At 42.0% G+C, this 27,727-nt stretch overlaps 1 protein-coding gene across 2 annotated transcripts in view; it reads left to right on the top strand.

Moving 5' to 3' along the window:
• The first annotated feature begins 1,500 nt into the window (after window positions 1-1,500).
• Window positions 1,501-27,727, top strand: part of FHL2 (four and a half LIM domains 2) — a 77,448-nt gene continuing 51,221 nt past the window's right edge. Inside the window, exon 1 of one of the 2 annotated variants that reach the window (XM_001109039.5) lies at window positions 1,501-2,445. The gene's annotated coding sequence lies outside the window, so the exon portion shown is untranslated. The remainder of the gene's footprint in view (window positions 2,446-27,727) is intronic. The other variant, XM_015113044.3, reaches the window with a different exon arrangement.

Below are 27,727 nucleotides of genomic sequence, written 5' to 3'. Positions count from 1 at the left end.
TCTTCCAACATACATATCACTGAAAATGAGTTCTAAGTAAAAGAAGAGTTCCTCTATATCACACAGTCAGATCAGGAGGTCATTACTTACGTTAAAAATAATTTTTAAAAAACAAAACAATCATCAGAACATGTACCTCCTTTAAATAAAAGGCCCATTAAGTGCCTTTCTAATGTACTGATTGGAGCATAAATGGGGCATGTTAGGTCGGATAAAAGTGACTGGGTGTGATAAAAATATACATTATGATTGCATATATTATATAAAGTTTATTTCCTTTTTCCTTCTTTTTCTCTTAGTGCTTTTTTTTTTCTTTTCTTTCTCTCTTTCTTGCCTTGCCTTTGCCTTGACAGGGGCACTTGGAGGATTTGACAGATCCAGCTACATCAGATCATTGGAACTGGCATGAAAAAGAGGTTCTGGGCCTTACATAGGTTTTTCCAAAGAGTGGGGAAATCCCAAGGAATTCTGTAACCTTAAAATAAACTGAGATTCATTAATGCAGAAACACAGAAAGCTGTCTTCTGATTCGCAGAAACTAAGATTTTAGATGAAGTTAATTTTCTTATAAAAGGAATACAACATTATTGTAAATAATTTAGAGATTGCATATAAGACAAAGAAGAAAATAAAATCAGCCATATCCGTTCCTCCAGCCATCACCACCTTCCACATTTGTGGCACATCCTTTCAGGATGTGTGTGTGTGTGTGGGGGGGGGTGCTTACCTGTGTGTAGTAACCTCATATTATACATACGCCCTTTTCCCCTCAAGGGTGACCACTGTTGTTGCCCAGGCTGGAGTGCAATGGTGCGATCTTGGCTCACTGCAACCTCCGCCTCCTGGATTCAAGCGATTCTGCTGCCTCAGCCTCCCAGGTAGCTGGGATTACACATGCCCACTACCACGCCTGGCTAATTTTTTTTTTTTTTGTATTTTTAATAGAAACAGGGTTTCACCACGTTGGCCAGGCTGGTCCCGAACTCCTGACCTCATGTGATCTGCCCCCCTTCGGCCTCCCAAAGTGCTAGGATTACAGGCAGAGCCATGACCTGCTTTTTATTTTCAATATATTATTATATGCATTGTTCCTATATCATTAAATATTCTCCTTTGACATTTCTAAAGGTTGCAGCATGTTTTGCTTTGCTTTATTTTTGATTTTATTTTTAGAGACAGGGTCTTGCTTGGTTGCCCAGACTGGAGTGCAGTGACACGGTCATAACTCACTGCCGTCCTGAACTCCAGGGCTCAAGTGATCCTCCTGCCTCAGCCTCTCAAAATGCTGGGATTACAGGCATAAGCCAGTGTGACTGGTCTGTTCTGCTTTTTTATACACTATTTCTCATTTAATCAGCCCCCTTTTGTTAGCCATTTAGGTTGTTTCCAAGTTTTCCTAATTCCAAGAAAAAAAGAGGTTCGAGAAATGTCCTTGTGGTTACGTCGCTGCCCACATCCACTATTCTTTCCTTGGAATAAATCTGCGGGCTTAGGATTGTTGTGGTAATGCAGACAGCTGTCGCCAAACAGTCCTCGGAAGAGGCTGGCCCTCGTCGTGGGTGAGTGCCTTTTCAGCATACTCGTAAGTAAGACATTAAGGAAGAATCAGGGGCTGTTGGTTCCCCAAATCAGTTTTCTCTTTCCTCTCCCAGCATATGGCTTTAAAAAGGCTCCGGGAAGATTTCACTGTTGTAATTCTATAGAGAAAACAGTGTGTGGCTCAAGAAACCCTTATAATCACGCATGAGCGGGGAGGATGGGGAGGCAGAGAACTTTCTGCGAATGTATTCCACTCCACGGCTTCACAAATGCCTGGCATTTGTTAAGCCGATTGTTCGGTCTTCCCAACATCCTCTCACCCAAGCAAAGGCCCTCGTAAGCCAAAGAGAAGGTCAGTGAGCTTGTTCCAAAAGGCAGCACTGGAAATCCACATTTCCCAGCTCACTGAGGTGCTGTGTGGCCTGGGGGAAGTGTCCTTCCACTCCTGGGCCTCCAAGCCAGTCACCTAATCTGAGGGGTTCACAGAGATGGAGCTGGGCAGCCTGTTGGAGGCTCTGCCTCTTGTATGACAAAGTGAGGTCCCTTTCTGGCGCTGATGGCCTTCCCAGTTCAGCCACCCTTTGGATTCCTGGAAAATATGATGCCTGGGCTGTCCTTGAAGCAGGCAGGACAAGTGAGGACATGGCAGCCCCTTCCCATCTGGAAGCTGAGCCTCCTTTAATCTGGAGACCTTAAAAGGCATGTGGGAGCCAGGGGCTGGGTTCTTATCTCCTGGGCCTGGCCGATGTCCAGACGTGCCTTATTTATAGCGCCACTGACAAGGGCAGCGCAGCTGGCTGGCAGCTGCACAGAAGGTTGGGGCCATCCAACCCGGCCATCTGCCTGCACGGCCGCTGTCCCTGCTCATCGGGCTGGAGGACAGAAGACAGAACCCTGACATCGCAGGTAAGCGCCACTGGTTCCCCCGTGCTCTTCTCTCACCCTTGCCGTCCTTCCCAGCCTGTCTCTGCAGCAGGCTTGGACAGCAGCTCTGTGGGCATCTTGATCCATGCAGAGGGAGTGTCCCAGCCCTGGGAGGAAGCTCTCGGGCACTGGGAGCTGGCCGACCATAGCAGAGATGCAGGTGGTGCTGGCAGCTGGCTCCCACCAACGACAGAGCCCAAGAACAGAAGCCGCCCTGCCCAGAGCTACTGGGGGTGTCAGCTTGAAGACAGAGAACCCCTGCTCATCGGGAATGAGGAGAGATTTAAATAAAATTGAACTCCTGCCCCCTCTCAGTGGGAATCCGTTTTAAACAACGGAAAACATTTTTTAAGGGGAAAGCAAAAGAAGAAATATGATAAAATAAACATTGGAAAGGGGGCAAACCACAGTGCACTTGAACTTTTTCTCCCTGACAGAATTTCCGGAAAGCCTGGGCTGAAATGGCAAATTACTGATGAGTCTGATTACTCTGGGAAAGTGTGTTTATACAACATGACTCTTCGCAGCTGATGGTTTGAAAGCCCAGAGAGCTATTGCATGCTTTGAAAAGGAAATGCATGAATATTTTACAATTTCCAGAGCAGGGCAAACTCCAAGATACACAGTCCTAAGTAATGCTCAGGTCAATTGTGTAACAATCTCAATACTGATAAGATGCCATATATATGATAATAGACATCATATATATAAACATCCTCTAGCCAGACTCCATGCAAGATACTTTATCAAGTCTAATCTAAAAAGAAAAAAAAAGTTGTCTGTGCAGTCTTTTTTTTTTCTAAATTATTCTGAGGTCCAAGGATAGTGTTAATAAACACCTGCGTTACAGATTAATGCTATTGTAGCTCATATTTGCTGTATGTAAGTTTATTATCATTGTTTTATTTGTTTCTTGAGGAATATTATTTGAATTTTATTTTATTGCTAGGCTTTTAAAATTTTATCGATACATAATATTTTACATATTTATAGGGTACATGTGAGTGTTCAGTACATACATAGAATGTGTAATGACCAAGTCAGGGTTTTGGGGTATCCAGGATGGGCTGGAATAAGGTCTATTACATGTTGAGATCCATCTGACCCCTTACACAAGTTTTTGTATTTAATTGAGTAGCTGACTACTCCACTCAAATGATGACATTTTGGAGGCATTTTCTTACATTAAAAAATATTTTAGTGCGTAACTTCCATGAAAAGTTGCATATTTTCCAATACAGTGTTCCCTGACTGCTCACCCACCATCTTGCCTTTCAGCACATTTCGTACTTTTAGGTTTCATTGTTCTATTCAGAGTTTCCAGAGTTCTCCATTGATTTCAGATCCCCAAGTCCAGGCCAAGCCATGCCTCTCACTGCATTCCCATGACCTAAAGCACAGGGACCTGAATGCTTTCTACCGATCTCTAAAATATTTCATATTTACAAGATATGGCCCAGAGACTGTTTAATTCATTCTCTCCCCACCAAAGAAAGAGGTAAAATTATATTGATAGTTTTTATTTTTTCACTCTACAAATAATCTATGTTTACTATAAAAAATACAGACCAGCAAAAAGAAGAAAATGGAAAATCGTACATACTCTTACTACTCAAAGATAACTATTCTTGCAATTTATTATCTTATTTATTGATTCTAAGATGTCTTTGATTGAAAGATTAACCATTAACTTAATAGTAGTTTTTTTAAAAAAAATACCACTGTGAGATATTTTAAGGTGAATCCAAAAACATTAAATTATGTGGGAAACTGTAAATTATAATTAACAAAAACATATATGTGTATATATATATACTTATGTATATTAAAAATCAAGTTATTTGGGTCTTCTGCTTTCTGTCTAATTTATGGTCAACATCTTTTACTGTTAATTCAAAATCTAATTCCTTGAAAATTGGTTATCTCTATATATCATTATGACCAATTTGTTTAGTCAACATATTAAAATATTCATAATAGCTGGATAGATGAGAAGTATAAAAAGATAAAGATTTAGATAAGACATGTTATTAGAATGTAGCAATATAACATCAGTTCAAAGTATGATCTGGTAATTGATTTCTACACTATAACTGGTCCCTTTGGAATCATGAAAAACTCAACCACCTTGTGCCTTGATCTGCATGCCCTCCATGCCCCCACAAAATCTGTTTAATGAGTTTTTTAAATTACCATTGATTTGTCAGCACCTCCTCACTTAGTCTCTAATACACTAAACTATGGATGAAAAATAGAAAAGAACTAACATAAGTTCTGAGCAATTTAATGTTTTACAACTTGGTACTTCATCTGAATTTAGTGGATACATTTTAGATAGAGAAAAGAGGAATAAGAAATCCATTTTAACGCACGACTTTTGTTGCAGTTAGAAAGTAATACTGAAAAATTAAACTGAACTAAAACTATATCAAGGCAACAATGTATACAACATGCTTGATGTGTTTTATTAAGGAGGAACATGTAATTAGATATTAAGAAGAAAGTGCAAGAATTTCATTTTGGTCTTTTTAAATTATTTGTTTGTTTATTTATTTATTTATCTTTTGAGAAGGAGTCTCACTCTGTCACCCAGACTGGAGTGCAGTGGCACGATCTCGGCTCACTGCAACCTCCACCTCCTGGGTTCAAGCGATTCTGCTGCCTCAGCCTCTTGAGTAGCTGGGATTACTTAGGCGCCTGCCACCATGCCCAGCTAATTTTTGTATTTTTAGTAAAGACAGTGTTTCGTCATATTGGCCAGACCGGTCATGAACTCCTGATCCCAGGTGATCTGCCTGCCTCAGCCTCCCAAAGTTCTGTCATTCTAGTCTTTAAAGAGTAAGCATGTCTAGATGGTATCTGAAGCGGCTGTGGGAACCACCTATTTTCATGTTAAGTAAAAGCCATCATAGTGCTTTTTTGCGTGGACTTAGTTCTGTGCAGATAAATCTAGACTAATTTCAACATATCAGTTCATGGTTTTGTATGAACACAAAATAGAAAATGACATGATTTGAATATTCTACTCCAAGTCGTATCCTTTGTAGGAAGATGAAATGGTTAAGAGGAAGGCACAATGGGTTATATGAAAACATTATATATATATATATATATATATATATATATATATATATATATGTAATAATATGTAATAACTTAAACCAACAAACAGTGCAATAGCTCAAAAGTGAAACATTGTTAAATAAAATATGATACAGCTATAGTATGGAATATATGCAACCACCAAAAATAAAGTTTGCATAGAACTTTTAATTTTTAAAATTCAGACTAGAAAACAATATTCTTAATATATGAACTGAAAAAATACACAAAAATATATAAAATTATTGATTCTGAAGGACAAGATTAGAAGTAATTTTACATTTTTCTCTACATTTTAAATAGTTTACTAAATTTTCTACAGTAAGACTAATCATGAAAGTTTTGGTAATGCAAAATTCTATGCAAACACAAAACAGTCTAATTATTACCACCAATTATAAAAATTGTAAATAACCAACCAGAATGATTTAGTCTATTACAAATAATAGCTAGTTTCGGAGGCTGAGGTAAGAGGATTGGTTGAGCCCAGGAATTTGAAAACAGCCTGGGCAAGAGAGCAAGACCCCATCTAAAAAAAAAAAAAAGTTAAAATTTATTGAATGATCATGATATCCAGGAACTATGTTTAAGCTCATTTAACACAACAGCCCTATAGGTAAACATTATTATTAATTCTGTTATTATTCCTATTTTCAGAGAAGAAAACTGAAGCTTAGAACCGTGTCATTCATTGCCGAGGGTGCAACCAAGTTAAAGATAATGTCTTTTTTTTTTTTTTTTTCCTGAGATGGAGTCTCACTCTATTGCCCAAGCTGGAGTGCAGTGACACGATCTCAGCTCACTGCAACCTCCGTCTCCCAGGTTTGAGTGATTCTAGTGCCTCAGCCTCCTGAGTAGCTGGGATTACAGGTGTAGGCCACCACACCCTGCTAATTTTTGTATTTTTAGTAGAGACAGGGTTTTACCATGTTGACCAGGCTGGTCTCGAACTCCTGACCTCAGGCGATCCGCCCACCTTGGTCTCCCAAAGTGCTAGGATTACAGGCGTGAGCCACCGTGCCCGGCCAATGTATTTCTTTCCAGTACTTTCCGATCCAGTTGCCATTAGACTTGAATTGCAAAAGAGCAACCCTGTTGCCATATGCAAGGGACAACAAGGTTTGAATGACATAAACGAATGCTTCAGGTATTGAGGGCAAAAATCTATGACGTTTTTAAATACTTCGGGTAAAGTTTACAGAGAAAGGGACGTGGCGCCTCGAGGAAAGGAGAAATTAGCAGACACTGAGAACATTACAGGTGGGAAGGAATGTGAACAATATGGAGATGGAAAGTGATAGGACTTCTTCGAAGGTACCAGAAAATATGCCAGATGTGTTGAGGGGTGGGTAATGACTTAAGGACGAGGCTACCTCACTTCTCTTTGTTCTCTTTTGGACATTTCAAAAATCCAACATTTTGTAAAATGAAATAAGGAAGTCTCTTGGCTCCCCAAAGTAAAAGGGGAAAAAAGAAAAAACTCATTTTTATAAAGAATCTGGAATAGGACTAATTTGGATTCCAAATTTAAAATAAAGCTCTGAATTACAGAGATAGTAGTTGTTGACGTTTGAGTGCTCATGGCGTGTGCAGCAGTGTTGGGTGTGCTGCACACACACACACACAGATGTGCAGGGTGGCTCTGTGAGGAGTGCTTCTGGTTTCCTTGTTTACAGGTGAGGACACTGAGGCACTGAGAAGCAAAGGGGCACAGAGGCAGTACAGGGGAAGCCGGATTCGAACGCAGGCAGTGCAATGCCAGTTTCACACTAATCCCACTAGAAACTCGGAAAAGTCCCCACAACGGAGAAAGGACCTCATCTTAAAAGTGAAGCCGGGCGCGGTGGCTTACGCCTATAATCCCAGCACTTTGAGAGGCCGAGGTGGGCAGATCACCTGAGGTCAGGAGTTCAAGACTAGCCTGGCCAGCATGGGGAAACCCTGCCTCTCCTAAAAAATACCAAAATTAGCTGGGCATGGTGGCATGTGCCTGTAATCTCAGTTACTCAGGAGGCTGAGGCAGGAAAATTGCTTGAACTTGAGAGGTGGAGGTTGCAGTGAGCCGAGATTGTGCCACTGCACTCCAACCAGGGTGACAGAGAAAGACTCCTTTAAAAAAAAAAAAAGAAAGAAAGAAAGAAAAAAGAATGAGGACTTGAACTTATTTTTATTTTTCATTTTTAATTCTCCCTTTAGTTTCAGCACCTTCTCAAGAGGCTGGGAAGTATATTCATCCACCCTAGTTAAACCCTGAGAGCTAGCACTGTAACTTGCACACAGTGCACAGCTGCCTAATAAATATTTGCTGAACCAAACTGTTGTGTTTAATTCAGCTGGGTTCAAGGAGTGTTGAAATCCAAAGGAAGGAGCTAGAAGTATTTCTTCTTGGCTAGTACTTTTCCCTTCTGCAATCCTGGCTGGGAACCAGGTTTCAGATTCACTCCCTACCTTTCAATATGTAGCATAAGGACGTATTTTTTAAATGGAATTTTTGAACGCAATAAGTATTAATATCTGATGATAAGGTATGCTTAAGGAGTAGATTCCCTGACTTAGAAGCTTCCATTTACTAATGTATTAGTTTGTGTGGGTGTGTCTGTGTGTGTCTCTGTATGAGTCTGTGTGTGTTGGGGGAAGAGAAGAGGATGGAAATGCTGAAAAAATTCTGAACTCTGTAAACTTCCTTTTTTGAAAAGCTGTCCAATTTTCTTCAGAATCTTTTAATTAACTTACTAGGAAACTGTAATATTTTGCTCTCTTTAAATATACTTTAGGAACCAAAAAAGCAGGCGAGAGAGAATAGTCTCTTTACTTCAACTTTATTTACATTGAAGAGAGAACCAATGGCCAAATGTTATGCCCTTCCAATCCCAAAATCAAAGACAGAGGTCAAACAAGACGTCCAAATCAGTTAGGTCCAGTGAAAAAACGATAGCGCGTGTAAGACATAAAGCTAAGATGTGGAAAGTGCCTGAGACAAACTCCTTTTAGGCCTCTGTTTCTCTACTCTTGCAAATTGAAAATGCAAAAATCTATGAGCAGGTGCAAATGTGTTGGCACTCCAATTAACCAGCATGGGCGATCATCCAAGTGAGGGGAGAAGTAAGAACACCCACAGTTTCGTGTCTACAAACACTCTCAGGTGGAAAAACTCTGCAGGCAGTAAGGAAGGGTGGGATGAGGACCTTCTAATTAAGACAGGGCTCTCCACAAGTCAGCCAGTTTGGAAACTCATAGTGGCAAGTTCCACATTGTTAAAGTAATGAAAGTTGGGTAGAAGGATTGATAAACCCTTCAGCTACTATTATGAAGCAGCAGCGGCAGCATATCCTCCACTCCGGCTGCTGAGGAGCCCTGGCAGGATTCTGGCATGCTGCCCTGAGCTGCTTCTACTTTTGTCCGCTGTGCTTCACTCTTTCCTGGGAAGTGTCAGCAAACCTCCGCCAGCCTCGGGCAGGAGCAACCAGGCAACCCCAGAGGCCAATGTGAGCTCCATTTAACCACAGGTCTCTGTTTAAAATTAGTGATCATATTTGTAACTTAAATTAGACAGTGTGTCTCCTTTTCCCAAATGTTCCAATGGCTTCCCAAATCGAAATAAAATCCTAACTCCAACCGTAGCCAACAGATCCCTACACGATCCATGCCCCAGGAATCTGACCTCATCTCCTCCTTCTCTCTCTGTCCATCTAGAGGGGTTCCAGTCATATTGCCCTGACCCAGCTGTGCCAAACACTGCCCTGCCCCAGGGCCTATCACACTTGCTGGCATCTCTGTCAGACTCTTCTCCAAGACAAACACAAGGCTTCCTCCTTCCTTCATTCACACCCAATCTGAGAGCTTCCCCTAAACACTTCATCTAAAATGACACTCCTTATCAATTTCTAGCTCCTTACCCTGATTTACTTGCTATCTCACACATCTACACATCTGCATACATACATATATATATATATATGTTTATCTCTCCTCCAATAAAATGTGAACTCCAATGAATGCAGAAACTCTATTTTGTTCACTGAGATATCCCCAATACCTACTACAGTGAATGGTGCCTAGTAGGCACTAAATAAATGTCTGTTGAAGGATGAAGGTGTGAATAATCTATTTAATATATGTTTAATTTGAGATCTTAGAAACTTTTTGACTGTAATTCATATTGTAGAGGTGGAATGGTACAAAACTCTTCCTCCCCATTATAAGGGTCATGGCTGGCATTCCTATTACAAAATCTAGATTAACAAGAGAAAAGCATAACTCATTTATTTCATGACATGGGAGGCTTCAGAAATGAAGACCCAAAGATCCCAGAGAAGACTGTCCATTTTTATGTTTAGATTTGATGAAGAGTGTATAGTGGTGTAAAAATGTGATTGGACATAAAGGGTATGGCCTAATGGCAACAGTGGGGAACCACAACAAGTCCTGTCTGCTTGGATTCATCTTGGTCTGGGAGTCCTTCCTCCCAGACACAGGGCAGGACCTCTGTGGAATGAGGTCTTAGGATCTCCTTTCAGACAAGATAGGTTTGGGAATTTCTTTATAGCCGATTCCTACACAAAAGGGCCAGGGAAACCTTACAGTAATATTTCTAGGGTTTTGTTAGACGAAGTTTTGCTCTTGTTGCCTAGGCTAGAGTACAGTGGCTCGATCTCAGCTCACTGCAACCTCTGCTTCCCAGGTTCAAGCGATTCTCATACCTCAGCTGCCCAAGTAGCTGGGACTACAGGTGCCTACCACCACACCCGGCTAATTTTTTGTATGTTTAGTAGAGACGGGGTTACACCATGTTGGCCAGGCTGGTCTCGACCTCCTGACCTCAGGTAATCTGCCTGCCTCAACCTCCCAAAGTGCTGGGATTACAGGCATGAGCCACCACGCCTGGCCTACTTTTAAGTTTTATTTTGTAGGAAGAGTGGTTCTGGCTTCTCTGACCTGCCTTAAGGGAGGAAAGGAAACAGGAGGAGGACAGGAGAAGATCAGAGACAGACTTTGCTTCAGAGGCCTTTCCAGTGTGCTTCGATTCAAAGCACTCGGCAGGCCACGGCGCCACACTTTGGGGTGTCGTTTGCTGAGCCCCAACAATGCCTATCACTGGTCACAGTGTTCTTGTTAGGATCCAAGTTTAATGTCCCTTGTTCACCACTGAAACTTCACTTTAAAAACGTCCACTACACTTGCATTTTGTCAAGGAAGGGAGGTGGGAGCTGGCGAGTCAAGTTGCCAGGGCACAAGGTCCTAGTTCTACCACTCACACTGGGCCCAGGCAAGGTTTTAACTTCCCAGAACCACACCTGTAAAATGAGAATAATAACAGTGACCTTGTCCGTCACTTGCAGGGATTCAAGGAAGCACTAACAGCCACGGCTACCGTCAACTGAACCCACGCTCTATGGCAGAAAGTACCCCGTAGGCTTGACTTGCTTTGCACTGTCCCGCCGTCTTCACAGCAGCCACCTGGTGCAGGGACAATTACAATTTGTCAGTTGCAGATGAGGGAACAAATCCAGAGAAGTATCTGAACTAAGGAGCTCTAGTCACGGTACTAGTTTCCTATGGGTGTCCTAGCAAATTACCATAAATGTACTGTCTTAAAGCAATACAGATTTACTGTGTTAAATTTTTGGAGGTCAGAAGTCTGAAACGGGTCTCACTAGGCCAGAATCAAGGTATGAGCAGGGATGCATTCTGGAGGCTCTAGGGGAGGTATGTTTCCGCACCTTTTCCAGCTTCTGGAAGCTGCCTACATTCCTTGGCTCATGGCCCCTTCTTCTGTCTTCAAAGCCCAGAGCACAGCAACTTCCCATTTCTCTTTCACCCTGGCTCTCCAGCCTCCATCTTTCATATATAAGGGCATTGGTGATTACATTGGGGGCTGCCCAGTTGATGTAGAATAATCCCCCTATCTCAGGATCCTTAACTTAATCACATCTGCAAAGACCCTCTTGCCATGTAAGGTGTCGTATTCACGGGTTCCAGGAATTCAGATGTGCACATTTTGGGAGACTATCATTTTGCTACCAATTACTAAGAGGCAGAACTGCGATCTCTTTACCATCATATTGTGCAGTACAGTCTCTGGTGTTTATTAAGTCCTTTTTCCTTCCTTGTGGTAGTGGAGGGAGGGTGGAAACTTCTGGATCCCAGATTTGGGTTTTGTATGCCACATTAAACAGGACAGGTCATCCCCTTCTGCCCTTCTCCTCTGCAGTAAAGGACACCAAAGGCTCACAGTCAACTTTCAACATTGTTTTATCTTATCAAGGTGAGGTTTAAAACAATCCATCTCACCCGATCTCCAAATATATTATTGACTTTTAAGCAATCACAGACGTTCGATAAAAGTAGGTTACAAAGTAAAAATGAAAGCCCAGCGTGGGGACAGGCCATGACACGCCTCCCGTCAAACAGGGTGTCTGTACAGAGTACAGAGCAGCCACCAATGGCAGAGCTGGAAGCAGGATCCCCGCAGTAAGAGGAGCAGGTAAGGAAGAGCTGAGGCAGCCTAGCTCAGGGTGCTCCAGTGAGGGACACAGGGTCCGGCCACACAGGTGACCAGGGTGGCGACCCAGGCCACAAGAGATAGAAGCTCCAGGAACCAGCCTAGCAAGGTGGCAGAACAAGCTGACCCACACGAAGCCAAGGGACAGGACAAGCGTGGTCATGGGGCAGCCACGGGAGGGCCTGTCCGCAGAAGGGCGTAGTGGGAGGGTCTGTCCACAGGAGGGGATAGTAAGCGGGCCTCCAAGTCAGGCTGGCTGCCTGTGAGGAGCACAACCTCTCAGGGATGGAAGGTAGTTCCAAAACCCAGCAAACGAGCCAGCTTTGATCCACTAGGAAGGGAGCAAGCCAACAGGACACGAGAATTATTTGAGGACAAAAGAAGTGGGGTTGCAGGGAAACTAGAAGCTGGAGATGAGCTGCAGTTTGGGGAATATGGGGTGTTCACAGCTCGGCAAGCCCCTGGCTCCCAAATCTGTGTCAGCTGAGCTATGTCTAGATCTCACCTATGAATGGCATGGGCCGCCCCACACGTATATTCATACCTCCACCCACTTGGGGACGGCGCAGGGCCTCCAGGACTGGAATCTAAAAGGACCTTTGTTCCTCCAGGTGGGAAGGACTAGGGGAGACCCTCAGCAGGTTTTCAGCTGACTGGAACCTTTTATGACCACGCGCTCTCGGAACAGGTTTACTTACCTGGTACCCGGTTGCGTTACTTTGACCCTTTCCTTAATATGAGCATCACAGCGTTAGAAATCAGAGGTGAATTTACATGGGTTGTGTGTTTTTGTGACAAAGCAATAAGAATAAAGTAGACTGCATACTCTAGATATACCTTTCTCAGTTATTCATAATTAGGGTGACCGTTGAATTTATGGTCCAAACTGAGGCGCTTTTGAGAGCGCTTTTAGTAAGTATGCGAGGTCCACAGGCGTAACTGCAGATTCTCAGGGCCCTGTCGGAGGGGCTCCCTTCTCTGAGCCCAAAGCCTCATACCCAGGCACCCAGGGCCTAGTGAAGCTGCCTTAACTATAAGCACAATGGTTTAGAGGGATTTTTCAACACCTAAATGCCTGCCTGCAGCCTCAAACTCTCTTATTCCTTTCACGTGAAAGACAAGAAATGCCGAAGTAAAGTTTCTTATAAGGCGGACCAATGACGTAACTCCCTCACAAGGGCCTCTGTTTGAAAGTCAGGGACACGTTTCTCCTATTGATTATTGACATTTGAGAGTTGCCCCTCCATCCCCCAAGCCCCAGAGCTCGCTTTTCTTTTGTGACATTGTTGTAAATTGGAGTGCTTTTCTGCTGCCCTCTCCACGTGTTCACGAGACGCTCTGTCTTGTCCAGGCTTTACTGAAACAGAAGTGTTTCAAGCTTGGGGTCAGTTTCATAGTTCATGTTATGGGTCATGTAACATCCAGTTCAGTGGATTGAGATCGGGACATTTTTAACAACAAAATGAAATTGACTAGAGCAGGAAAAAATAGAATTAAAGGGAACAGAATGCTTTTCACACAGTAAGAAATTCTTTCCAGAATTTTTTCATGACAGTATATTTTTCTAGCATTAAATGTGAGGGTCTTTGAAGTGCTTGTGATGCAAAAATGTACTTCCTGGTGTGGGGAGCCACCAAAATTTGTAGTCCCCTGCTATAAACCATCTTTGCAGGTTTTCTTTTTCCTTTTGCCTGGATTCTTACAGTGCATTCTGGATTCTTACTCTTATTCTTACTCTGACTCCCACACACCCCTCTCAGGCATTCTCCATTCTCTGCAGATAGCTTACTTGGATCCTTTAGGCTACAGCCCATGAAATACCTTCCTATTTGATCAGTTCTATAAACATAAGTCTTTATCAAAAAAAAAGGAAAAGAAAGAAAAAGCCAAAACCTTGCACCATTCACCAAGGAGTGATAGGGCCACGTGAGTAGAGATCTCTGAGACGCTTCAAAGCAACTCGGCTGATTCTCAGCAGCCCCACACCTCCTCGGCAACATCTGCACCCCAGCACTATTTGTGCCTAAGTGTGGGAGTGCCGGGTGTTGCCGTGCCTGTGTTCTCATGCACCTCCCTTCTGTGCCACAAAATAAGTGGAAAATATCCCCGCCTGAGTGCCTGGCCCCCCTTCTGCATTGTTTTAGGGTCTTTGCAGCAGCGCAGGGGCTGCCAGCCTCTTCCTGTAATTTTGCAGAAGGTAGATGCAGGAGCGGGGAGCCCTCACATCAAAGGCTGCCTTCCAGGACTGCTGGCTCAGGGAAGGGAGGAGGGGGACCCTGGTGCAGAGCAGAAGAGAGCGACCCTAGGCAGGATGTCTGGAAGGAGAGATAAAAGCAAACTGCAAAGGTATTTTAATAGACCATGCTGTTTCCATTCTTTACCATGTGTTTTCACTCTGCTTTTGGTTGCTTTTGACTTGAATTATGGAGCCTGGTTAAGGTAACTTAGATGCAATTACTTTTATACATCAAAAATGAATACTGACTTTTCCTGGTGGGGCTGGGAGTGATGGGAAGTGGCTAAGACAGAACACACATTACCTTTTAGAAAGCTGGAAAATTCTTTTCTTCTCACTTCCTTATGGAAGCAGAGAACCTGATTTTCCAAGAGCTAAGAGCACTTTGACAAATGCACCGGGTAAAAACTTGCATCCAAGATAGAAAGACACCCTTGATGATGACATGGTGTGGCCATTACATTGCCAAAGAGGAAGCAAATACCATATATATATACCATATATATTGCCTGCAACCTCAAACTCTCTTATTCCTTTCACATGAAAGACAAGAAATGCCGAAGTAAAGTTTCTTATAAGGCAGACCAATGACATAACTCCCTCACAAGGGCCTCCGTTTGAAAGTCAGGGACACGTTTCTCCTATTGATTATTGACATTTGAGAGTTGCATCTCCATCCCCCAAGCCCTAGAGCTCGCTTTTCTTTTGTGACATTGTTGTAAATTGGGGTGCTTTTCTGCTGCCCTCTCCACATGAGGGCATATATATAAAGTGTATTTATATATAAATATATATTTATATATTATATTTATATTTTATAAATATATATAAAAATATATAAAATATATATAAAATATATAAATATTTTATATTTATATATAAATATATTATATTTATATATAAATATATATTATATTTATATTTTATTATATATATAATACTTTATATATAAAGTGTGTGTGTATATATTTATATGTATATATATATAAAGCCCTCTCCACATATATATAAAGTGTGTGTATATATATATATATACACACACACACACACACACACACTTTAAGTTCTGGGGTACATGTACAGAACATGCAGGTTTGTACACATGTGCCATGGTCATTTCCTGCACCCATCAACCCATCATCTACATTAGATATTTCTCCTAATGCTATCCCTCTCCCAGGCCCCCACTCCCTGACAGGCCCCGGTGTGTGATGTTCCCCTCTCTGTGTCCATGTGTTCTCATTGTTCAACTCCCATTTCTGAGTGAGAACATGTGGTGTTTGGTTTTCTGTTCTTGTGTTAGTTTGCTGAAACTATGTCAGCTTCATCCATGTCCCTGCAAAGGACATGAACGCATCCTTTTTTATGACTGCATAGTATTCCATGGTGTATATGTGCCACATTTTCTTTATCCAGTCTATCATTGATGGGCATTTGGGTTGGTTCCAAGTCTTTGCTATTGTAAACAGTGCCACAGCAAACATATGTGTGCATGTGTCTTTATAGTAGAATGATTTATAATCCTTTGGGTATATACCCAGTAATGGGATTGCTGGGTGAAATGGTATTTCTAGTTCTAGATCCTTGAGGAATTGCCACACTGTCTTCCACAATGGTTGAACTAATTTACACTCCCACCAACAATGTAAAAGTGTTCCTATTTCTCCATATTCTCTCCAGCATCTGTTGTTTCCTAACTTTTTAATGATCACCATTCTAACTGGCATGAGATGGTATCTCATTGTGGTTTTGATTTGCATTTCTCTGATGACCAGTGATGATGAGCATTTTTTCATGTGTTTGTTGACTGCATAAATGTCTTCTTTTGAGAAGTGTCTGTTCATATCCTTCACCCACTTTTTGATGGGATTGTTTGTTTTTTCTTGTAAATTTGTTTAAGTTCTTTGTAGATTCTGGATATTAGCCCTTTGTCAGATGGCTAGATTGCAAAAATTTTCTCCCATTCTGTAGGTTGACTGTTCAACTCTGATGATAGTTTCTTTTACTGTTCAGAAGCTCTTTAGTTTAATTAGATCCCATTTGTCTATTTTAGTTTTTGTTGCCATGGCTTTTGGTGTTTTAGTCATGAAGTCTTTGCCCATGCCTATGTCCTGAAGGGTATTGCCTAGGTTTTCTTCTAGGGTTTTTATGGTTTTAGGTCTTATGTTTAAGTCTTTAACCCATCTTGAGTTAATTTTTGTACAAGGTGTAAGGAAGGGATCCAGTTGCAGCTTTCTGCATATGGCTAGCTAGTTTTCCCAACACCATTTATATAATAGGAAATCCTTTCCCTATTGCTTGTTTTTGTCAGGTTTGTCAAAGATCAGATGGTTGTAGATGTGTGGTGTTATTTCTGAGGCCTCTGTTCTGTTCCACTGGTCTACATATCTGTTTTGGTATCACTATCATGCTGTTTTTGTTGCTGCAGCCTTGTAGTATAGTTTGAAGTCAGGTAGTGTGATGGAAGCAAATACCCTTAACCAGAAAGACAAGACACAGATATAAACATTCTCCCTACTACAGAAATATGGTGAATTCCTCAGTGACTGTGATCTTTAAAAAGAGAAGCAATTGTTGTCCATCGAGTAGCTAAAAATACTGTTAGAGGTATATGTCCCTTGATATTGTCAGAAGTTTCATCAAAGCCTCAGGCAAGTATAATATGTCCTCTCTTTGTACCTCAATCTCTACTCCTGCAAAATGCAGATAATTATACCAGTAAAGGGCTATTGTTAGAGTTGATGAAATAGGTTTTTGAAATCTTTAAGTGGCTTGCAAGTAATTCAAAACTGAACTGTAATTTCCATTCATTCTAAAAGCTGCATCTTTCATTTCTTGGAGACATTATTGCTCTGTTGGCTTTTTCTAACATATGAGTATCACTGACAGCCTCCATTCTGTACTAAAATCTAGAAGAATCTTCATTCCACTGGGGGCAAACATCAGAGAGAGGAAGGGAAGAGCTGCCCCAGGGACCTGGCGCTTGACACCACTTCCTGGGTCAGGCCCAATGCAAGCATCCTCGGCTTGCTTTCCACAATGAGGGAACTGTAATGGGTTCCCATGCCATCTGAGCTGCAGGAAAAGGCAAGAAGCAGGAGAGAAAATTAGTTTCTGACATTATTGATGGAAGCCTTTACTCTGATTTCTTAGTTATCTGAGAGGGACAGTGTCTACTGAGTAAAACTATCAGAATGAAAAACAGTGGTTCTGCAATGATTTTGGTATCTTGGCCAGTGCAACCTATAGTATAACTGATCCAGACGATCATTTTCTCAATCAAGTAGTCAATTGATAAAATAAACAGGACAAAAAAAAGCAACCTAAAGATGCAAGTTCATGGCAGTATTAAACTGCAGACAGTATTTAATTTTGATTTCTTTCATCTGGAGCCTTTTTTTTTTTTTTTTTGCCAGAGATAAATCACATCTGTCAGAACAACAACAACAACAAATTAGCAGAAAATTGATTTTCATCGTCCTGATGTCTCTAAGTGGCTTGTGGTTTGGTTTGTAGATCATGTCTTATCTAGCGCTATAATCCTATAATGAAAAAGTAAATTAAACCAAGAGGAAACTATAAATAAAAAATATATATTTATCTTTATGTGACCCATTACTCCCATCACAATTTTGCTTCCTAAGTAGTTTTGTCTTATCTGAGAAGCATCAAGGATCCATCCACATGGGGCCTCTGCAGTCCCCATGCACATGACATGCATCTTGCCACCAACTTGAGAATGCCAGGAGCTGGTTGTGGTTCACAAGACATAGGAGTCCTTGCCATTGTCACCAATAGCACCAGCATCTTGAAAACCCAAAGCAAAAAAGCAAGCAAGTTACAAACATAAGCAAACCAACACATCTTCAAGCCAAACAGCTGTTTCTTACTATGGCTTTTCCTTTCTGGTCCATAACGCCGCCAAGATCACTGTTGGACATGCATGGTGTTGGAGGACTTGCATGCATGTGGGGAAGGACCGTCCTCCACTGTAATTCTTTCCAAGGGGCAACTCCTCTGAGCTATGCTGCCAGTGCACACAACAGGACCCCAAGAGGGGAAAAAGCTGATGGGAACAAAAAGATGTACCAATGAACTCTGGTCTCAATATAAAAATAGAAAAATAGCAGGGTGGGAAATAGAAACATCTTTTCCATTAAATCAAAGAAACAAATCTGGAAAACTAAATCCTAGAATGTTGAGTCCCTGATGGCATAGAACGTGCATTGCAAGCTCATGCATGGAATTGTGCCCTCTGCCTCACAGAAGTACCTCCATTTGACAGTTACGATATCAGTGTCATGAGACTGGGATACCTCTCTTGGTCAATGCAAGGCATAGTATAACTGAGCTAGACAATCATTTTCTCAATCAAGCAGTGAATTGATAAAGAGGACACAAAAATCAAACTAAAGATGGAATTTAGTGGCAGTGTTAAACTGCAGACAGTATTTAATTTTGATTTATTTCATCTGGAGCATTTTGTTGCCAGAGATCAGTCACATCTGTCAGAACAAAAAAAAAAAAAATGGGCAGAAAATTGATTTTCATCATTCTGATAGCATTTGTCTTAGAGATAGCCTTTGTCTTAGAGAATAGTGTTTGTCTTTTAGATCAGGAGAGTTGAGCTTATGGTCTTACCTCAGGCATTGGGCTTTCTGTAGAATGGTTGTGAATACCCCACCCAACATCCACACTCTAGTGACCAGGCTTTTGGGTCGCTGGTCTTTGAACCTTGGCCTGTAACCTCAAGCAGGGCAGAAGATTGCCACAAAGCCCGAGATCACTGGCACCAAATCAAATTTGTGAGGACTCTGTCCCAGACACTCCATGTGAAACTGGCAGTGCTTATAAGCCAGAGACAAGCCAGTGACGATGGGACCGGGGACAGTTCACTTTCTTCCCATTGGATTACCTTCTTTATCAAGGGAAGACTGGATCGCATGGAGTCCGACCATAAACTGCATCCGTCTCATGAGCCGGATCCAGTATAGGACAGGGACACAGGGATACCAGGCCACCACTGGCTCTGTACAACCCCAGTGCCCCATTCTCATGGTGTGGATGGAGCCCCTTGTTCTCCTAAACTTTGCCCCATTAGTTCAGGGGTTCACCAATCCCCGGGCCATGGACTGGTACTGGCCCGTGGCCTGTTAGGAACCCAGCCGCAAAGCAGGAAGTGAGTGGCAGGCGAGCAAGCATTCCCACCTGAGCTCTGCCTCCTGTCAGGTCAATGGAGGCGTTAGATGCTTATAGGTGCATGAACCCTATTGTGAACTACACATGTGAGGGATCTAGGTTGTGTCCCCCTTGTGAGAATCTAATGCCTGATGATCTGAGTTGGAACAGTTTCATCCTGAAACCCTCTGCCCCCCACCTCCCAATTCATGCAAAAATTGTCTTCCATGACATGGGTCCCTGGTGCCAAAAAAGTTAGGGATATCTGCACTGGTTCCTCCTCGCCATCCCTCTCTCTGCCCCACCTCTATTAGATTCTTCCTCATGTTACTATTACTTATGAATAATTTGCTAGTATTATTAGCGAAGGTGTTATGGGTTGAGTGTCTCTCCCTCAAATTCATATGTAGAAGCCCTAACTCCTAATAACTCTATGGCCTTATTTGGAAATGGGGTTGCTAGAAAGTAATTAGTTAAGAGGATGTCATTAGGGTAGCCCTAATCCAATATGAGTGGTATCCTTATAAAAGTGGATATTAGGGGGACATTTGGGCAAATGCACACACAGGGAGATACTATGTCCACTTGAAGACAGAGATCAGGGAAGTGAGTCTACAAGCCAAGGGATGCCAAAGATTGCCAGCAAACCACCAGAAGCTAGGGAGATGCATGGAGCAAATGATCCCTCAAGGTCCTCAGAAGGAACCAACCCTGCTGACACCTTGATCTTGGACTTCCAGCTTCCAAAACTTGGAGACAATAAATTTCTGTTGTTTAAGCCATCCAGTCTGTGGTACTTTGTGATGACAGCCCTGACAGACTAACACAATGGGGCACTGGGTGACTTATCTTCGAGAAAATGAAGAACTGAATCCAAGCAGTCAATTCTCTTGAAACCTTGGCCAATGCATCCCCTTCCACCCTCAGCTGAACACTTTCCCTTAGTGACTATGTGTGTTTGGTCATACTGGACTACATAGTTTAAGGGAGGAAAATAAAATTTTTCCTTGACCTTCTTCTGTTCCTTAGCTGGGGCCTGTTAATTACACTGACAAAAGTGAGACCATCAGGAGAAAAGATACACAAATCTTATTTTATGTTATTATTTTAATTTTTGTGTGAAGGGACATTCATAGAAAAGAAGTGAAGAACCAAAGAGGTTGTTAGACCCAGGAGTTTATATGCCATTTTAACAAAGGGTGATAAATTTGCAGAGAAGTAACAAAACAAGCAAAAAGCAACCTGGGCTTGTAGAAGTGGGAGAGTAAACACATAGGGGAACCTAATGAAAGGTAAGGGTGATATTGGTGAGGTTTGTTTGTGCAGACCTTTCTTGGTGCTGAATTTCTGTCTCTAGTGACAAGAGTTGTTCTCCTCTTGGTATGGAAGAGGGGAGGAGAAACATCTTCACAAAGGGAAATTTATGTCCTGCTTTTTCTGCATTTGCTGTTTCTTAATTGCCCTCATCTCAAAACAATCCTTAAAAACAATCCTTATGCGAATGATACAATGGACTTTGGGGACTCTTGGAGAAAGGGTGGGAAGAGGGTAAGGGATAAAAGACTATAAATTTGGTGCAGTGTATACTGCTTGGGTGATGGGTCCACCAAAATCTCACAAATCACCACTAAATAACTTACTTATGTAACCAAACACCACCTGTTCCTGAAAAACCTATGAAAATAAAAAATTTAAAAAAAGATCCTTATGCCAAAGTGGCATATTCTGGTATGACATATTTTGGTGTGGCATATTCTGATTCTCCAGTGGCCTTCTATAGATCTACTTGTCTGTCTTTCTAATGTATGGGTACAGGAAAGCCTACTTTGTGGACAGACATAAACTAAATAAAATACTCCTATACAAATATTACACGGTAGTCCCCCCTTATCTGGTGGGGATAAGTTCCAAGACTTGCAGTGGATGCCTGAAACTGTAGATCATCCCAAACCCTGCCTATATTATGTTTTTTCCTGTGTATACATACATACGATAAATTCTAACTTATAAACTAGTCACAGTAAGAGAGTAACAACAAATAATAATAAAATAGAACAATTATAACAGTGTGCTATAATAAAAGGTATGTGAATGTGGCCTCTCTGTGTCAAAATATTGTATTGTACTGTACTCAATCTATTTTCAGCCCTACAGTGGACCATGAGTAACTGAGAGTGTGGAAAGAGAAACTACAGATAAGGCAGGGCAGGGGGAGGGCACTACTGTATGAATAAATACACTTTACAGAGAGATATAGCCTTAAAGAAGAAATAGAATACTCTAGGTCTGCACATACTTTATCCACAGTTGCATTCACAAAAATGTGAAGTGCAGAACGGAAACCGCTCACTAAATCAGCTCAACTGAAATATCTGGATAATTAGTGGTACCTGGTCTTTTGGACCCAATTCTCATGAAATGTGCAACTCTGACCTACTTATGAGATTAAAATGGGTTTTTGTTTGTTTTTGTTGGTGTTGTTTGACCGCCTGGGTCTCTGAGGCTTATTTTCAACAGGAAGAAAATAAGTGGTTTCTGTTGGGGAGAATGTTTTCCTGTGGGCCAGGTGGCTTGCCCTGGTGCTCATCTGCCTGGCCTGTACATCTTTCAAACCAGAAGGCCCAGGAGTTAGGATATCCAGCTCAATAAGCCCAGCACCATCTCAATGATGAGCCCTTGGCAGCCTCGGGTGGCCATTCACAGAGTCAAAAATAAGGACAGATACAAAACACTAGCTATACAGACTGTGTCTGAATCTCCACCATTTACCCACATGGTGGAAAATATACTACCTCCATTTCTATTACAAAACATAATTCAGTGGTTCTCAATGTGTGGTCCCTACACCCCTGAGTCCCTTTCAAGGAGTTTGTGTGGTTGAAGCCATTTTCTTAATACTAGTAAAATATTACTCATCTTTTCACTGTGTTGACATTTATGCTGATACAAAAGTTGCGGTGGAAAGACTCCTAGTGCCTTAGCAGGAATCAAGGTGGTGGCTCCAAACCACCTTGTAATCATGATATACTTCATCACCAAGCAGTAGGGGGAAAAAGAAAAGCCCAGTCGCTTTCCAGAATGACCTTGATAAAACAACAGTAACAAGTATTAATGTTATTAAATCTGGACCCTGGACACACACCCTCTTTTTTTCTTTTTGGAGATGGAGTCTCACTGTGTTGCCCAGGCTGGAGTGCAGTGACACAATCTTGACTCACTGCAATCTCCACCTCCCGAGTTCAAGCAGTTCTCCTGCCTCAGCCTCCTGAGTAGCTGGGACTATAGGCACACGCCCCCACACCTGGCTCATTTTTTATATTTTAGTAGAGACTGGGCTTCACCATGTTGGCCAGGCTGATCTTGAACTCCTGAGCTCAGACAATCTGCCTGCCTCAGCCTCCCGAAGTGCTGGGATTACAGGTGTGAGCCACCGTGCCCAGCAATACCCTTTTTTTTTTTCCTCTTTTTTTTTTTTTTTTTTTGAGATGGAGTCTAGCTCTGTTGTCAGGCTGGAGGGCAGTGGCAAGATCTCGGCTTACTGCAACCTCCACCTCCCAGGTTCAAGCGATTCTCCTGCCTCAGCCTCCCAAGTAGCTGGATTACAGGCACATGCCACCACGCCCAGCTAATTTTTGTATTTTTAGTAGAGACAGGGTTTCACCATGTTGGTCAGGATGGTCTCAATCTCCTGACCTCGTGGTCCACCCACCTCGGCCTCCCAAAGTGCTGGGATTACAGGCGTGAGCCACCGCTCCCGGCCGCAACACACATCTTTTTAATATTCAGAGTGACGAAAGGGAAGATGCATGAAGCACTTCTGCTCATATCAAATAACTGTGGCTGTTTTGCGGAAAGGCAGTTGTGCAACGGCCCAAGTTGTGAGTTCAACAAGCTGTTTCTTCCATTTTCAGTTGAAAGAACAACTGAAGATAAAGCATACTTAGATTCTGGCAGTAGTAGATAAAGCATACTTAGATTTGGCATTTTCCCAAAAATGAAGAGTAGCCTGTCATTCTAAGGGAAACAACTGACAGTATTTGTTTTTGTTCTCAAGGATAAAATTTGAGTTTTCAGGTGAAAATTAGCATTTTGGGAAACTGTGAGCGTGGCAGCTTCCCAGTGTGTAAAAACTTTTCTGATTAGATGGATGGTGATATCAAGTACTATAATTTGTTAATATTGTATAATGAAATGTATCAGCATTTGGAAGATCTATAGAAGCAATATTTTCTAAATCTAACAAAATAATGTGTAGGTTAAAGATCTATTTAAAGCTTAAGATAGACCAAATGGGCTTTAATGTAATAGGATATGAAAAGTTTACTGATGTGGTTTCGGATTCCACACTGCAGTCTTTAAGCAGTAGTTAAGAAACAACTGCTTGTCAAATTTTGGTGTAGAATCTATCTATCTATATATAGAGAGAGATGATGATCTGAGATGGCTATCAAAATATTTCTCTTTTCCAACAACATTTCTGTATAAGGTTGCGTTTCCTTCATAAATTTCAACCAAAACCACATACCCAACGGATCGAATGCAGAAGCAGACATGAGAATTGAGCTTTCCAGCTGTCTTCTCTTAGGCTCAATGTTAAAGAGATTTGCAAAACTACAAAACCACACCACTCTTCTTACTAGTTGTTTTGTTTTGGAAAGTATAATTATTTTTCATGAAAACATTCTGTGTTATAGAATGTTACGGATTTTAATGTTGTTAACTTTAAATGAATTAATTTTTTAGCTTCTATTTTCTAATGCAGTAAATATAATAGATATAACCCACATAAACAAAAACCCTTTAGGATTCTTAATGATGTTAAAGTGTAGAGATAGGGCTGTACTCTTTGAGGCACTCTTTAAAAATAGGGGTTAAGAGTAGCTGGCTTAATTAAACTTGAAATTAATTGAATATGGTTCCACACACAGTTTCAATTCTTGTTAATATTCTCCATCTATTCCTATTGTATAAAACACTGAGTCAAAGATGTATTTTTTGCTGAAATCATCTAATTAATTGTACCATATGGGCCATGCTCCCACCATGGGGTACCATTCGGCTCCAAGGAGTCCCTGGTGCTTAACTTAGGGTTAGGACCACAAAGAAGTAACTTAAAGATGCAGGAATCCCGGTGCTTTTAAGAAATTTGCATTGCTTACTTTATTTGTTTATTTATTTGTTGTTGGTTCCATTTTAGGAACAGCTTTTCTTCAGGCTGTTTCCCAACACATTTTAATGTGATTTTCACAGACACGGTTTTTGTCCTTGCAAATTGTGTCACATATTATTTCCCTGCCCTTTGTGAAGCCATCTTCAATCTTTGTTTAAAAGTATTATTGAATTTAATTGTTTGAAGACATTATTTAAACCGCCTTTGCTGTGGTCAGAGATGCTGATTATTTATTTATTTTATATTATTTTAGTTATTAACCAGATAATCAATGCACACGGTGCAAAATTCAGAAGGAACAAAAAGAATAATGAAAAGTAATTTTCCCCCTCCCTCCATTCTCAAGTCTTCCTTAGTTATCCCCAGAAGCAACTACTATTGCCAACTCCTTGTGCATCCTTCCAGAGATATTCCAAACATGTATAATGGCCACGCATCCTTTCCTCACAAATGGTAGGACACTCCACACAATGACTTGCACTTTCCTCTTTCATTTAACACCCTGTCTTGGAGACTGGCCCAGAGAGTGAGATTTTTGCCTCACTATTTACAGCGGTGTAGTGCTTGCTTCATTGTATGGACGAATGACTTGACTCTGCCCCTACCTATAAACATTTAGATTGTTTCCCCACTTATGCTACCTTAAAGAATGTTCTAGTATCTGTATACATCTGCGTTTGTGTACAACAAACATATACTAATATAACTTTCAGGATTGAAAGATGAGTAAGCCAACATCACTTAGACGACAGTTGTATTAGAGAAAATTGTAAGTCATAGGTTACTGAGGAATTGTAAAGAAGCTGGTGATATTGTGAAACAGATATTTGGTCTTCTTTCAGTTTCCTGACTTACAGCTCCTGGAATCCTTTAAATCTGGCCAGGCACGGTGGCTCACACTTGTAATCCCAGCACTTTGAGAAGCCAAGGTGGATGGATCACTTGAGGCCAGAAACTGGAGACCAGCCTGGCCAACATGGCAAAACCCCATCACTACTAAAAATACAAAAATTAGCTGGACATGGAGCGTGTGCCTGTAACCCCAGCTACTCTAGAGGCTGAGGCAGGAGAATCGCTTGAACTCGGGAGGCAGAGGTTGCAGTGAGCTGAGATCCTGCCACTGCAGTCCAGCCGGGCGACAGAGCGAGACTCTGTCTCAAAAACCAAACCAAACCAAACCAAACAAAACCTTTTAAATCTCTTGAGTGATAAGAGTACTTTTGTATGCTAATGAGATAATGGCAGCTGGGGAGTCCTAGGTAGCTTCAGGAAGGGGGTTGATCACTGGAAAGAACAAGGCTTGACTAGAGGGTTGGGACTTTCAGCCCCAACCTCAACCTCCCAGGAGGGCAGAGGGGCCCAAGGTTAAGTTGATCACTAGTGGCCAGTGGTCTAATCAATCATACCTATTCAATGAAACCTCCATGAAAACCCTAAAGGACAGGGTTCAGATGGGTGTCCGGATGGCTAAACATAGGGAGGTTCCTGGAGGGTGGTGACCCCAAGGAGGAAACAGGAGGTCCACATGCCTTACCCTATGCTTTGTTCTGTATCCCTCATAATACCTTTATAATACATGGGTAAACATTAACAAAGTGCTTCCCTCAGTCCTGCGAGCTGCTCTAGCAAGGTTTCTAGGACCCCTCTCCCCAATTAATATCCTGTTGGTCAGAAGTATAGGTGACAACCTACTACTTGCAAGTGGCATCTGAAGTACAGGGTGGCAGTCTTGTGAAACTGAGCCCTGTGGGATCTAACTCCAGGCAGATAGTGTCAGAATTGAACTTGAGGACACCTAGCTGGTGTCTGCTGGAGAATCATTTGCAGAATTGTTTGGTATGTGGAGGGAAAATCACACCCATCTGGGGGTCACAGAAGTGTTACTTGCGCTGTGAGCATCCAGTAGGAGAAAACAGCTTGGGGTTGGGTGTGGTGGTGGCTCACACTTATAATCCCACGGCTTTGGAAAGCCAAGGCAAGACAATTGCTTGAGGCCAGGAGTTCAAGACTAGCCTGGGCAACATAGCAAGACCTTGTCTCTACAAAAATTAAAATTAAAAAAGATTAGTTGGGTGTGGTGGAGAACCTGTGGTCCCAGCTTGTCGGGAGGCTGAGGTGGGAAGATCACCTGAGCCCAGGAGTTTGAGGTTACAGTGAGCTGTGAACGTGCCACTGCGCTCCAGCCTGGGTGACAGAGCAACACTCTGCCTCTAAAAAAATTTTTGTAAACTGTTTTTTTTTTTTTTCTGATATCTTACAAAGTTCTATGGTAAGTAGCCCTTAGCTTTGTTGTTAACTGCTAGAATAGGTCCAGGAAGAGGTGCTGCTCCTCTTTTCTTTAAAAGAGAGTGGAAAGAAAATAAATTGTTTCCTTAGTCTGACTAGAAAAAGAAATCAGGCTTTATGCTTCCTGATTTTGGACATTTTTCAGTCCATTTTTGTCAGGAGAGTGAAGAAACAGGGAAGAGGGTTGTGGAGAGGCTTTGCCTTTCTGTTTGACTATTTTATTTCTTGTGCTGGTTCAGAAGGAGACGCTATAAGGATGGGTCATGAGAGCTCAGAAATTGATCACTGCCTTGCTTCAGGAGGCAGCCTGGTGGAAGGCACGGAACCAGGAAACGTGAGCAGTCACATCAGTCACACGCTGTCCTGATTTGCCTCCTGTCCTTCTAAACCATTAACTCTGACTTTGAGCATATTATTTGCCCTCTCTGGGCCTCAGTTTCCTTACTGAGCTATGTGGAATTTCTTCCCTTTTTTCCCATCAGACCTCTTATATCACCATCTCCACACCTTCCATTGTCACTCACCCTCAGCGCACTGCAATGTGCTTCTGTCCCCATCATGCCACTGATCACATTCAGATGTCACCAACAGCCACTGTGCTACCACGTGCAACACACTCTCAGCAGCCCCTGGCCACTGCTCCTTGGCTGCGTCAGTCACTGGCTTCACTGCCCCTGCATCTGACTCTTTCTCCTCGTCCTTCCTTGACGCTGCCTCCTCAGCCACCTCTGCGGATGCTGCCCCCTAAACCTTAGGCTCCCCCTGGAACTTGACCTTTGACCCACTCCTA

The sequence above is a fragment of the Macaca mulatta genome, chromosome 13 (genome assembly GCF_049350105.2).
Source record: "Macaca mulatta isolate MMU2019108-1 chromosome 13, T2T-MMU8v2.0, whole genome shotgun sequence".
NCBI lineage: Eukaryota > Metazoa > Chordata > Mammalia > Primates > Cercopithecidae > Macaca > Macaca mulatta.
Note: the sequence above shows the minus strand (reverse complement) of the source record. Positions and strands in the feature narration are given on the sequence as shown.